Below are 14,785 nucleotides of genomic sequence, written 5' to 3'. Positions count from 1 at the left end.
ATTAGATTCGAGCATCATCTGGACACCTCTCCAAGCACCACAGCCTCATTGCAGGCTGAATTTCATTCTTGAAACCAAATGCTGCTTTGCCACTTGCCACCTTCATGGAAATCATGCTTAGGTGGAATTACAGCTTATCCATGCAAGAGCACTGTAGCACAGCAAGTAAGACAGCGGCACAGTGCCACGGAACTCTGGCAGGTTGATGCTTTCTGTCACGAGACAGCATGTGGAACAAGGTGGTACATTTTGTTTCCTCACACCACCATCGTAATCATAACACTATACCCTGGAGAGACATGGGGGTGAGCAGTGAGCAGCAGCCAAGAAGAAGCTCCTAGGAGCTAACCAAAGCCAAGTGCCTTTCCAAGCTGTACAACTAGAGGACTGGATGAGCCCTGAGAAGTGGCCTGGGTCGTACCATGCAATGCATCAGGACAAATCTAGTTACATTTATACTGAAAAAAAGTGAGGATTAAAATCTGTGTATAATGTGTTCTCAAGGACCCTTCATCAACTCCTGTTAAGAACATTTTTTCTGAGGTCCAATGAAAGTTTTTCTGCTGAATTATTAAACGTGTGAATTTTTGTTCTACCCAGAAAGGATAAGAACTCCTTTTTCTCTTTCACTTTGCATATTACTCTTATGCTTTTTATGTAGCTTGTAGGTTGTTTCTGTTCCACTCTCTGCAGGGGTTGTCCAGTCCTCCATTTATGCTGTAGAAGTTGACATGAGTCACGATGACATTCTGAAAATTTTACTGGTGTGAAGATTTTTGGTTCAATGGTTTTACCAGGTAGTCATTTCTTCAGAAAACTATGCACGGTATTAACGGCACTATTTTCACAGAACTTACATTTTGGATAAATGTTAATATTAAGCTTGTATTGTCACTGTTCTTCAAAGCAATAAGTCTGTGCAATTCCTTTCAGGTAGTTCAATCCCTCCATAAGAATTGCCAAATATACCTTACTATAGCACAATAATTCCCTGTAAAGTCTCTGCTATTCCAGGCAAAGGGCTTGGTTTTTCTGTAGGTGGAAACAGTTTTGCAGCAGGGTCTCCAATTCATTTCCTCCTGTAGTTGTCCTTTGTGCTCATGAAGTGCAGCTTTATCTTAAAGAGCTTGAAATTGAGCTTAAACATCCCACTTTAGACAAGTAATAGGGATTTATATTTTTGTAGGTCATCAAAGGTTTGCAACTTTATGTTTCTAAGCATCAACTTCTGCATGGAGACAGGTCTGAAGATTAGTCTCTTCAGATTCAGATTAACTAACTTCTCAAAATCTTCTTACAAAAAAAAGTATAAAAAATACCTGTTCAACAGTTGGTTTACTTCTGCATTGCAGTTGAGCTTTGATCCTAAGCCATTCCTTCTTATAAAACTCAGTTCAAATATTCAGTTTTTCAGTTGTTCTGAAAATAATTAATGGAAGAAAGCAAGTATTGGATCTCTTTCTAGTTCAGAAATTGGAATTACATGTCAATGAAGTAACATGCAAGCTCACAGACCAATTTTCCACCATCCCTGAAAACTGCCAATAAGTTCTCAGTGACTGTCTTGGAAGCAACTAGGAAAGAACAAGGTATATCTAATAGTTAACCAGAGCATTAAATTTCTATAATGACATAACATCAGTGTAGCTCCATCAGTACTCAAATAACCCTGATCTTGATTTAGGAATTCTTGTTATTGTGCAAAATATGCTATATGCTGCCATCCTAAGTAGCACTTGATTCATCATTTAGCTACCTTAACTTTTAGGAAACAGATGAAAGGGGAAGTGTTACTCTGTATCAGCAGTTCCAATATATTTTGGCTGCAGACTCTGATGGAGAATTCTAGCCTGTTGGATGTGTCATCTAGAAAATAATTTTTCATGTGGTTGGTAATCATCTCAAGATTTGTCACCATTTTGAATGTGTGGCTCTTCCAGGCTCCTGAACAGAATGTGTAGCTCTCCTCTATTTGCTTTGGACAATCTCAGCTAAGATAATCTGGGAAGCAGTGAAATTATTATTCAACAGCAGAAGGACATTCACTTCTTGTTGGGTTACTCTGTAACGATTAGGTGAGCACAGTGAGTGCGGTGATCCATGGAGGAGTCCCTGCCTTCAAGGCAGAGGCAAACGTGTGGCGGGGATGTGTTTCCTCTGTCTAGGGCTGAGCCACTTTCACTGGGCGGATTGTTGTCCTCTCAGTACTTTGCTTTTATATATTCCTAATAGCAGCACTCTGACACAAAGGAGGACAAGTGTATGCACAATGAGATAAAATCAGGGTCTTAGGCAGGAATATAGAGAGGCCTTTAAGAGTTATACCGAGAAAAAAACCACAGCAGGCAAATGTTCTTGAAGTAGTAACAAGCTCCTTAGCTAGTAATATGAGATAGATTGTTGTGCGTTATACAGAAGAGGCAGAATTGTCCTTTCTATTCAGTTTTAGCTGGATTATAATTTCAAGAATTGGCCTCTGTATGCAGAATCTTAGAATGCTTTAGGTTGGAAGGTCCTTAAAGATCACCTCATGCCAACCTCCCTGCTATGGTCAGGGACACCTTCCACCAGACCAGGATTATCAGAGGCCCCATCCAACATGGTCTTGAGCACTTCCAGGGATGGAGCATCCACAGCTTCTCCGAGTAACCAGTTCCAGTGCCTTACCATCCTCACAGCAAAGAACTTTTACCTCATATATAGTCTAAAAATGTCCTTGTAAAAATTCCCTCTCTGGCTTTGCTGTAGGCTTCCTTCAGGTACTGAAAGGCCACAGACTTCTCTGCTCTAGGCTGAACAAACCCAATTCTCTCAGCTGTTCTTTATATGAGAGATGCTCCATCCCTCTGCTGATTTTGGTGTCCCTCCTCTGGACTCACTCCAGCAGTTCCATGTCCTCCCTGTGCTGGGACCCCAGAGCTGGATGCAGGGTTCCAGGTGGGCTCTCACCAGAGCAGAGCAGAGGGGCAGAATCCCCTCCCTCCCCTGCTGCCCACGCTGCTTTGGATGCAGCCAAGGACACGTCTGGCTCTCTGGGCTGGGAGTGCCCATGGCTGGGTCATGTCCAGCCTCTCACCCAGCAGCATCCCCAAGTCCTTCTCACAGGACTGCTCTCCATCTGCTCATCCCCAGCCTGTGTTGCTTCTGGGTGTTGGCATAATGAAAGATAAATAACTGAGTCTACAAAAAGGTACCAGGGAGACAAGTGATGTATAAAACACAAGGGATTGGGATTTTTTGTTTTGATGTGGGGCAAGTTAAATTAAAAAAAAAAGGCATAAAGAAGGAAGATCAATATGCTGGACATTTCTGAAAGGGAGTTAGAAAAATACATGTTGAAGTTGAATTGATATTCCTAGGAAATAAATTACATTACCTCAAGAGGGATCTTCAAGCCTTTCACTGAAAGCTCCATCCTTGAAGAGTCTGTGTGGGAGCAAGTTACCTGGGCCAACATTAAAATTCAGCTCTCAAAACCAAACCAAGTCTGTATTGTCCCTGCACCAGCCTCTCCTCCTCATCACAGAAGGACAAACACATAGAATGACAAAGGCTAATTTTCACACTGACAACATCAAGGCTTTAATACTGCTTTTATGAAAGCAAAAGATAAATACTAGATTTTGCTCTTATCCAGATCTATCTCCTTCTCTGTATCCACTTTCCTGCAGACACATTGCTGCAACCAATAGCCCATTCAAACTCACTGCACAGGCAGGACTTTGTCTTGAGTGAGTGGGGCCATCCATCATGTCCCAAAGATTCAGCACTGGGTCATGCATCCCTACCACAAGCACTCTACACCTGCTTCTGGGTACAGAGCAGAGATTCCTGTGTAGGGGATTTGTTTGTGGGCAGGTAGTGAAGCAAGCCGAGTTTTCTCCTTGTGTTGTCTCTTTTCTCCTTGTGTTTTCTCTTCCAGGAAGGTGTTTAGGTGCTATTTTTCATTTGCCCAAACATTTCTTCTGAAAGGTTCCCTGGAGAGGATGATGCATCAGGAAGGTCCTGGAGATGTCACTCTGAATGCTGGGACACCACAACGTGAAGGCAGTGCTTTATGACAAGCACACACCTTTCCCTTTGATCTTCATTGGGACTTCCATTTCAAAGCCTCAAATCAAATAGATAAGTGAAATAGTAATTAAAAAGCAAGACCTGGTCCTTCTCACATTCACAGCTGTGCAAATCGGGTGGAATTCTGGTGCAATTATTCCTATTTAATTGCTGTGGAAATGAACTAAGAATTAAGTCTACTGTATCTATGCCTTTTTACATTTGCAAAGAAGCAGTCTAACACTTTTAGAGGCTTTTACGGCTCTATGAAGTCTTTGACAAAACTACAGAATCACAGAAACTGGAGACTGTGATAGCCACAATAAAGTTTCAGAATCAGAGAACACTCCAACATCCAGTAATACAACTGTAGTTTTCAAATGGCTGATAGAGGTGCCTCTAATGTTTAAAATGGGAAGACCTGGAACCACTGCACATGCATTTTTATACACATACAATGCCAGTCCTAAGTAAGTTTTGAGGTGTAGGAAGGGGAAGTAATTTTTCATTTTTACATCAGATTTGTCCAAATTTCTAGGGTTTTAGCCTAATCATTTCTCAGGAGAAAATATTTTTTGCTTATTTGGCAATAGCAGCACATTTCTTCAATTTTTATTTTTTTTTACTTTTCTGTCTGTACAGTGACACATACACACATTTCAAATTCTGCTTTTCTGTGCAAGGAAAGATGCCCAGTTTCTACGATAACTAGACAATGACTGTTTTTATCCCTTGCACTGATGTGATAATTCATAAACACAAGTGTGCTGGATTTGCACTGTGCAATAAGAGTGGACAAGCACTTAAAAATTAGCAATTTTGGAGGTTTTTTTCAATTCAGATTATAACAACTACTACTACATTTAATCATAAGCGTGGATTAAAAAAAAAATAAGACACAGGGGAAATAGAATGCTTTTGAAATATTTTCATTGATATTTAAATTCTGTGCACTTAAGCCAGGAATCAGTATATTGAAAGGAAAATCCAACCACCTTGTCTCCAAAGACACAGCAGCAACTGGGGACTGCAACGAGAGTGAGCAGTCGGGAAACAAGGAAAACAACATGAGTAAGGATGCTTGAAAAAATCAAATGTGTCACTGCCAACATCTCTGTGATTTCCTTCCTAAGACTTTAATGTAGGATCATGGCACTTAGGGACATGGTATAGTGGTGAACTTGGCAGTGTCAGGTTAATATTTGAACTTGATGATCTGAAAGGTCTTCTCCAGCATAAACAATTCCATGATTTTATGATTTTATGATCATGTTGAAGTTACATCAGCCTTTCACTCAGATTGCTTGTGTGTTATATCCAAGAAAGAAAACAACAAAGGTCTTCAAGAGAACCATCAGTGATTTAATTCAAGGAAAATCTACTTTGTGCTTGAGTGTAACGCAGGCATAAGGAGGAGGTGAAGGACTTCCCTTCTGTGGTTTCCTAACAATCAGTCATAGCAAGCTCTCAGCAGCTCTGGTAAGTTCTGAAAGAAATTCAGACTGTGCTTCTGAAGTGCAGAAAAAACACAGTTTTCAAGAGAAGTAGCATATAAAACCAAGATCTTCCTAAGGCTGGGAGACTACCCCAGGATCAGGATGAGCAAGGCTCCTGTGCAATTATATGTGTTCACTTTGTTAACACTCACACATATTAAAGACAACATATTTTTAATTTTCGAACAGAAATTCTGAATCTGATCAACAGTACAATTCTTTTCACTGAAAGGGAAACCTCTAATGTGAGCTAAACACTAGATGTTAATAAATTATGAAAATGAAATGTTGTCATTTCAATCAACAGGCACAACAGGCACATCTCTATTTTCACAGCAATAGGTTTTCATGGCGATATAAGTGGTTTGCTTAAAAGAAGTGATTGTGCATTTTAAGAGTAGGTAGGTCAGACCTGCAGAGAGCAAGAGAATGGTAAGTAAGCCTGAGTCAGAAATGGCTTTTCTTGAGAAGGAAGACTCTGATTTAAAGCCAAAGTAAAAACTGAAGAGAATCTAAATAATTGTGGCAACTTGGCTTTGTCATCAGGAAAATTATTAAAAAAAAGTTCCTGGAACTTGCTAGAGCAGATCGTACCTGACTGGGAGGTATTTGCCATGGAACAGCTCCTACATAAACAAGAGCTCTCCTGTCAGTGTGCATGCAGCAAAACCCATACCTATTAAGCAAATAACATATGCTTCTAACTAGGTGTTGGTACTTGAAAGTAAAAACAAAGCTTACATATTTCTACAAGAGACTCTTTTAAACTGAAAGATATATTGCAATTTATACTACATCTGCATTCAGATAGGCATAAGAAGAGTTGGGAATTATAGAACTTGGCATTCTGGTCAAGTGATACATAGGAGTTATGTCTTTGGCTCCTGGAAAGATACAGTTTTGTTAAATGATTTTAGTTATTTCAAATGCCTCTCCAAATCTTTCGTCCCTGTTGTGCCCATTATATATTTATACTGCAAGCTGTTGAGAGATGTGATGAACATCATCTACTAACCACAGGTTCTCCCTGCTGACTGGATGATCTTCAGTGGCAGGGAGTTCAGGAGGGAGCTTGGTGCCTTGCCTTGTTTTGTGTGCGTTTACAGCCTCTCAGTACACCTATGACTTAATTTACATTATTCCAACCAGTTCAGCTAAGTGCTCTGAATTGCCAATTCTAGTCAAAGCCTTTCCAGGAAATGCAAAGCACAGTTGCTAGTCCGTTCAAATTCTTGATTTTGTAAAATGCTTTAAAGTGTGAGGATGCCAGCCAAAGTGGTGCTCCTGCTGTTAGTAAGACACCTCTTGCAGAAAGCAGTTCTCATACTTTGTTGCTGGAAGAACTTTTGGGCAGCTAGTTCTTTACCTGATCTGAAAAAACTGGACAGCTTTGATTAAGACAAAACTGGAGCAAAATACCTTTAGTAAGGTCTCATCCTAAACGAGAAATTTGAAAGGGAAAGATGGAGCCAGAGGCCCACAAACACCTTGCAGCTGGTGGCAGGGCCTGCATTCACTGCCCAGGGCCTGCAACATAGTCTTCTGCTAAATAGTCATAGTATACTTCACATACATGGGAAGCATTCTTGGGTGGGTTGTCTCACATTTAGAAGAGGAGGGGACAGCTTTTGTTCACCCTTCCTTATAACTAGTGTGCTGTCCAGACATGCATGGTTTCAGGACGCAGCACAAACCATCATTCTCTCCTTCTAAAAAAGGAAAGATGGGCTAACATGCCCTTGTCCCTTGTATACTGCCCTCACTCCTCCCAGAAGGGAGGAAGCACTCTACTTTTTTGGAAGGGCTAATTAGTAGGGAGGAAAGTTTCTGTCTGAGGGGGCAAAGGGGTAAATGCAGCAAAACTCTAGCCTTAAGGTTGTGTGAAATGGTCCTTGCTAAGGGATGCAGCAAAACAGTGAGTGTCAACACTATCCATGCCCAAACTGACCCTGTGTGTGAATAACATAATCTTATTGCCCTGAAACATCAACAGCCCTTTTTCCAAGGTCACATTGTCAAAGGACTCCAGGAGGCTGCTCCAGCTCCTTCAAGGACAGTGCTTTCCAAGGTATAATAAAACCTTTGCTCAAGGGGTAGGCAATCTTTCCAGAGATCAGAGATAACAACTGAGTGAAGCAGTGGGAATTGGCTGTCAACCCACCATGCAGAGAGCAAAATACAAAATATTTTGCTGGACCCAACTTTCCTATAGTTGTACACTATTGGCGAACAGACATTCTTCCTTTTCTATTTCTGCAGTGTGGGCACCTCTGGGGCTTCCTGGAAGGGCTTCAGGCCCCTCTGTGGACATGTGTCATCAGTTCTTGTGCTGCTGCTGGCATCCCAGTGTAAGCAGGGAGGTGCCCAGGAACCCCCCTATTACCCAGTGACAGAATTTAAAGGTGGTGCCTGTCTGAAATTACATGAATCACAATGTCTCTGCCTGGTCTTTGTTGCCATAAATGGCTGTTACTTCAGGGGTGTTCCTGCATTGTGACCCAGTGTTTAAGTGATGTCCCAATGGACACTTCCCTGTGCCAGTCAGAGGGCAAGGACTAGATCCCAAATTTGCTCACAGTTCTTCTTTTATAGAGGCAGGCGAGTAAAATGAATGAGGCTATTTACTTTCTTCCATTTATTTGTACTTGCAAATTCCCACAGTAAAAAAAAGATGCATTTTTCTGAGGTCAGCACATTAGTTTTGTGTGGAAATACACTCTCTCTGCCTTTGCTTTGCTGTTGTTAGCAGACTGATTTCAGGGAACAGCAGGAGTATCTCTCCTTCCTTGAAGTGGGTCAGCTCTGGACATTACATTGTACTCACTGCAAGCTATTCCTTCTAGGTCTCTTCAGTTTGTGAAATTCCTATGTAAGTAAGGGATAGACCAGCACTTTATCACATCATAATAACTGGCTTATCCCAAGGAGGAGACCAAAAATACTTTTAGATGATGTAATGCATGATGGCAGGAGAATATGCAAGAATTATTTACCATCTCTTCCCCATACATACTTGAGCTTTAGAGGACTCATTCTAATTATTTCACATATTCATGAGTTTTTCTAAATGAATCTTTGGTATTATTTCTGAGCGATGCATGCTAAAACAATTCACTTTGACTGTGGGTACAACACGTCTATAAACTGTCTGTAAATATAGTAAACCAACTTGCTTATACTAGAAATAGTCCATTATGAGTGGGTATCTTTTTATATGCACAGCTGGGAAAAAAATTGGAAGCCTGATATTTATAGAAGCAAAAGTTCAACAATCACATCTTCAAGCTGAGCTCAGCATATCATTTCAAACAAGGTAAAATGGTGAGGGGCAGGAATTAAGATCCCATGCTGTATTCCATGCAATTCCTTAAACTTCCTGCCTCGTTTTCAGAGGAGAATCTAGTGAGTGGTTTGAATGACAGGAGGGAAAAGGTTGGTCTCTCCAGAAGGCTACTTGAGTAAGCCGCCCACGTGTGTTCCCCGTGCAGACAGAAGGAGAAACCCAAAGGGACTCTTGATATCTTTTCCTGTCATGACTGTGGACAGCAAGACATGCCCATCATACCCACAGCTTACTTTTGTATATGATAATTCATTCTGTGGGGAGACTGAAGGTGACATGGTGCACTTACAGAGTGGGGAAAATTGCACATTTGCACACAGAGTGGCTCCAGAAATGCAGTTACAGGTGTGGCAGATGTCTGCTTCCTCAGCACTTTGTGCTCAGCACTGAGGAGCAGTCATGCAAGACTGCTGTAGCTCACCATCAGGGATATGGGAAGCAAAAATTTCCAAGCTTGCTGTCAACAGACAGTCCAGCTTGCCTTGGATTTTCATGGCATCAGATGTCACTGCTGTAAGATGTAAAGAAAAGTGTAGGGCTTTGCACTGTGACATTCTTGGATAGTCTGCCTGGCACAAGGTTCATCTTAACCACTTGTGGTGAGATGGGTTTAAGTATTAAAGCACAGCATTTAGTATCCCTCTGCTCTCACAACTCATCATGGTTATTAGCTGCAACAAGTACAGATGATAAAATTATACACAATTTACCTCTATTTTACTCAGCACCAGTAATGACATATTTATGCTGTTATTCATTCAAATATTTTGAAATGCACTATACATCATTGCTATATAGAAATTTGTCATACAGAAATAAGTTTTTATGGTATGACTTTGTCTACATGTAGAAGAATGAATATATCATCTTTAAATAGATGACAAATTATGTTAAGTACTTAAAAGTATTCTTTCTTCACGTTTTCCTAACCTTTTATCATCTCAGATGTATAGCTCACTACAGCACCAGTATCCTTGTGAGACTTTTTTGGGATCTGCACGACATTCAGGGTTCAGGGTGTGATACAAATCTTCCATCAATAGAAAACTGTATTCAATTTGAAGACTTATTTCTCATAGTGTTTGGCATGCATTTCTGAACAGGCAAAATGTGTCTTAGTTAGGAAGCTGTGTTGCTGCTTCGTGTTTGATACTCACTAGTCTAGAGCAATGGTGGAGGATATCTACTCCTGGTCTTCTAAAAGACAAAAAAATAAAGAAAAAAAAAAGAAAAAAAAATCACATCCTCAGGAGCTGACTGTTAATCAGAAGCTGTGAAAGTTGACCTGGAAATCTTCCTCTCTCTCTCCATGTCTCACATGACCTAATGTAATTGGAGCTGCCATTCAGTACACCATGTTTTTGAGCTATGATACATTTCTCTGTACCCAGTGGTGGCTTTAATGTGGATCCCAAAAAAATTGTCCATGTCTGAAAGCTTTAGACTTTGGATATCTGGTATGAGAAACATTAGGTCAAGAACACCATTGGACATATGTCTTTTTCTCTAGGGAAGAAAATTCAGAAGACATTGTACTCCTTAGTCAAAAAAGATTTTAAAGTTACCAAAGACCAAATTCTGCACATCTTTGAGGAATGTTGGGGCAGAATGTTAACTGCCAGGTTAACAACGTTACTGCAGAGATAATGCAGTAAAAGTGAAACAACCCTTATGGGAATTGACATTGAATTTTTTTAAATTTTTTTTCTTTTCTTTTTTTTAAGAGTAGAAAGAACATCAAAAGCACCTTAAAGAACTCCTGAAGCATTTGACATGTGGGACGGCTCCAAAGACAGGCTGCAACAGCAACAGCTGGCCATTACTACTGTGGCCAGAAATCAAAATAGACTTTGTAAAAAGCTTTCTTTCTACTCAGGAAAAGACTCAAATTAAGTAATTTACTTGCAATGAGGAAAACTGCCATGTGGTACAGGTAGCTCTGGTAAGTCCTGGGAAGTAAATTCTCTGTGTGGAAAGGCCTGTTGCCAATGACAGCCCCAGACAAGGGAGTTTTCACAGCACTGAGAATGTGACCACCAGTTAGTCTGTTGATGGTATATCCACAGGTCAGCCCTGTTGGCTGGTTAGCAGTGAAACAGGTAAGAAACACTGTTACAAAGGACACTTCAGTACAGCAACTAAAATCCTGCTGTCAGCTGAGAAGTCAGAAGTCCCACAAGGGATACAACGAGCAGTGCATGCCAGTAGATTGCTGAAGCTGTTTGGACTGTAAAATCTATGAGTTCCAGGAAAGGAAACTATAGGTTCGAGCCAAACTTTGTTAAAAGGCTTGGAAGGTCTGGCCTAGAGAAATCACAGATAGGAAATGGTTTCCAGCTTGTACAGAGGTGATCCTGCAAGAGGGGAAGTGAAATTGCTGTGACCAAGCAGTGAGGATGTAAATCACCAACCATTAACCAGGAAAGGGAGAAACACTGTCCTTTTTTCCTAGGCCCCAGCTTGTGAGGCTGGAGGAGGGAGAAGAAATGCAATTTGTCATGTCTGGAGACAGATGACAGAGGGTTGTCTGACAGGCCAAGTCTCCTGACTCTGATTTAAGCGCAATTGTATGCTTTGTGCATGCTAAGCACAGCTCTCCTTCCTATAGCTTAAGCCTCTCCACCCCCGACAGACTCCAAGCACAAGCAGCCACTGCTGGAGAGGATGCAAGGAGCAGCACAGATGAGGGATGGAGTCTGGATCCACATGAGAGGCTGGTATTTGCAAGCTGTCATTGAGCTCTGCTGTGAAACTGAAGTCTGCATCTCATTGATCAGGTATGGTTCTCAATGTGCATTTCTGAGAGCATAGCTGAGATATCATGCCAGCACAATGTTCAGCAGCAGCAGCAGGATGCTCTGGGGTAACTGGAATGGAGACTTTGAGCATCACAGTATCTCACTGGACTATCTCTCCTGTTATGTAGCGGATAGTTATGCTATTACTGTGTACTGGTTTGTTTTCTAATCCCGTTCTCTGGAGATCCCTCTGTGACTCTATGCCTGAAACAAGAGCATGATAAAGTTATGTGTCTCCTTCCCAATCTGGTTTGCCCCTGCAAGCTGCCTAAAGTGCTTACAGTTTGGAAAACCCTGGCCTATAGGTATGATGAAAGAGGAAGCATTAAATATAGCAAGGTTCAGAAGCATTTATCTCTAGTGACTTAAAGGTTGCAAATCTACCCTAATTTAGCCCTTTCAGTTTGCTACATTTAAGACCCACTCCCACAAGGTTTTGTGGACATTGGGTATTTATTGGAAATTGCTGAAAACAGAAAGGTAGGATTGCTGAGAAAGAAGTGCTTCCTCTTGCTAAGAAGCCAGTATAATAATGTTACACATTGTGTTTTACATTCTTACACAGTATCAAGATTTACTGTTTGAATGTCTCTTTCACTTCTGCTTGATCAACAGTGACATTCGCTGAGGAACCCTAGAAATCCATGCTGAGTCCAAACTTCAGTAATGTTAGTCAGATTGAGAACACACAACTTTGGTATTATCCCATGGTCTTCACGTGGAATTTGAGACCACATCAGTTTGAGTTCAGCTCCTGGTCAGCTCTCATAAGCTTGAATGTGGGGGAGATGTATTATTTTTGAAAATTTCCTGTCTGTCTGTCTGTTTACCCATATACAAATACATACTTATGTCCCCATATGAGGTACAGATTGGCAGAGGGAGTAAACTGTCTGACAAGGCTCTTTGCACTTCAAGGACTTTCCTTAAGGAGTAGGACATGCCCTCAGCTACTATAAATCAGTGCTGATCCCCTGCAGTCTGGCTGAGCAGCTCTGGAGAAGGCATGGGTTAAACTCCGCTTGAACCCAGTGCCAGGCCTGTGATGGTGGTGCTGGCTGTGGACTGGACATGACAGCTCTGCTGGAGAAGCTGTGTCACTTTGCACCAGCTGGGCACACAGCCCAGGGCACTGTCTCTTCCCAGTGCCCAGGGAAAAACATCTCAGTGTGGATATAAGCCAGAGACCAGGGGCCTTGTGACATGCAGAATGCTCTCTCAGCATGAGGATGTATGTTCTCCCTTTACTTTTTGAGGTAAAAAGCTGAGAGCTGGAAAGCTTTGTTACTTTGCTCTGGGTTCAGCACTCTCCTCTGCTCATCAGTGTCCCTCTGGGAGCAAGGGGAGTTTTCAAAAATGTTTCTGCCTCTAGGAAGCACACAGAATTCACCAGATTTTTTTTTTCCTGCCATATCCCTAGTTGTGTTCCCACTGAAGCTGTCTGGCAGACTGTCTTTGTGCACAGGAGCAGGCAGGACTGCACCTGCTGGGGTGGTCCATCCAGTGTAGGCAGAGAGTGAGAGAGTAACCTCACCATGCACGCACACTGTTTTGGAGGTCAGAAAGCGGGTGTTGCTTGCAAGCTGGTGGCATGATTTGTTCAAGGTCTCCATACTCTCACAATAGGATAGCAAATGTGTCTGGAGTTGAAAGAAGGAGTGCCTGGTCTAATCCAGTCCAGCAGAGCTCTTGTGGCCCTGGCCCTGAACTATGTCAGGCTGACAGACAATCTGACCTGCATCCCTTCTCTGACTGAGACTGATTTTGAGCATCACATTGCAGGTGCAGAAAGATTTTAGCCATGTAGAAAATGTTCCCTCTTCACTTGATTTCTTTCCTCTGTGTCTTTGTTTCTCTCTTTAACACAAGATATGATGAATATTTAATTTTTCTCCTTATTATACTCTGCACTGCAGGTCTGGCTTTGCTGCAAGTGTTACTATCTGTTACTCTTGGCCAAAAGTTAAGGGATATTTTGCAGCGAGCATTTTTCAAAATACACTTTCCTGTTTTTCAGTCTTCCTTCCTTGAATGTTTTGAAAAGCTCCTGCTCTCCCATCATAATCCTCTTCCCTGCACCTCAGTGAGCTGGGCTATTTTTTCTCACAGCAAAGCCTAGACAATGAATACACAATGGTGAGAACTGGTTGAACAAAAATATTGACTTCAGTTTATGTCAATCGCAGATAGAGTCTGATAAAGTGAAGGTGCTCCCCAGGTGAGGGGACAGTGGGTAGAAACATGTTTGACATAAGCCAGGCAGCTCTCTGCATGTTGAGCTAATCATCTGGGTTGCTATACGATGATCATTATTTATAAGAACAGCACAATACTGTGAAAAGAGGGCAGTCTGTCATAGCTTGTACATTTCCATGTGGCCTGCTGAGTGTCAGTCTCTGCTTTCTGCGCTGGCAAAGCGCCCTGCTGCCTAAAGATGGTGCTGACTTACTTTTTTTTCTCCACTAAGTAACATGAGTGAGAGTTGAAGCCTTTTTCTCCCCACCCACTTCTTTTGACCTCTTTGGCCCTTGCTATAGATGGTTTCTTCAGTTGTGCTCTGCAAGTACGTATCCATAAATATGCGTGCTCATAAAAGTGTGTGCTTTCACTCCATCATACATAGGTTATTTCCATACTGGGGTTTCAGGGACTTCCACCCACTAAGTTGAAAAACAGGTGTTTTTCCATGGCTTACCTCTGGATGAAATGAGCTATGGGGAAATGAATAGTTTATTTTGATATAGCTAAAAAGAGTTCCATTAATCTTCCTGTAGGGTTTTAAAAGCATTTTTGAATCATTGTTGTGATTTAACTATGCAGCTAATCCCCATGTAATTCTTTCTCAGTTCTGGAATGTATAAAATTTCTTTATTTAATACAGAAAAATTCATATTAGCCATATGGGATAATGGATAAGGTATTTTGGTCTGCAGGAGGTAAAAATCAGAAGGCAGACTGATTTCCACCAGCTAAATTACTTGCTCCACTGACTGTCTTTTTCTAATAGGCTGAGCTGAAAGCTCAGAAGCACAAATTGACAAAACTCATAAAATAACAAGAAAAGGGGAATGCAAAACCTGACTGAAGAGAAAAGG

This window comes from Geospiza fortis, unplaced genomic scaffold (assembly GCF_000277835.1).
Source record: "Geospiza fortis unplaced genomic scaffold, GeoFor_1.0 scaffold274, whole genome shotgun sequence".
Taxonomy (NCBI): Eukaryota; Metazoa; Chordata; class Aves; order Passeriformes; family Thraupidae; genus Geospiza; species Geospiza fortis.
This window is presented reverse-complemented; position numbering follows the sequence as displayed.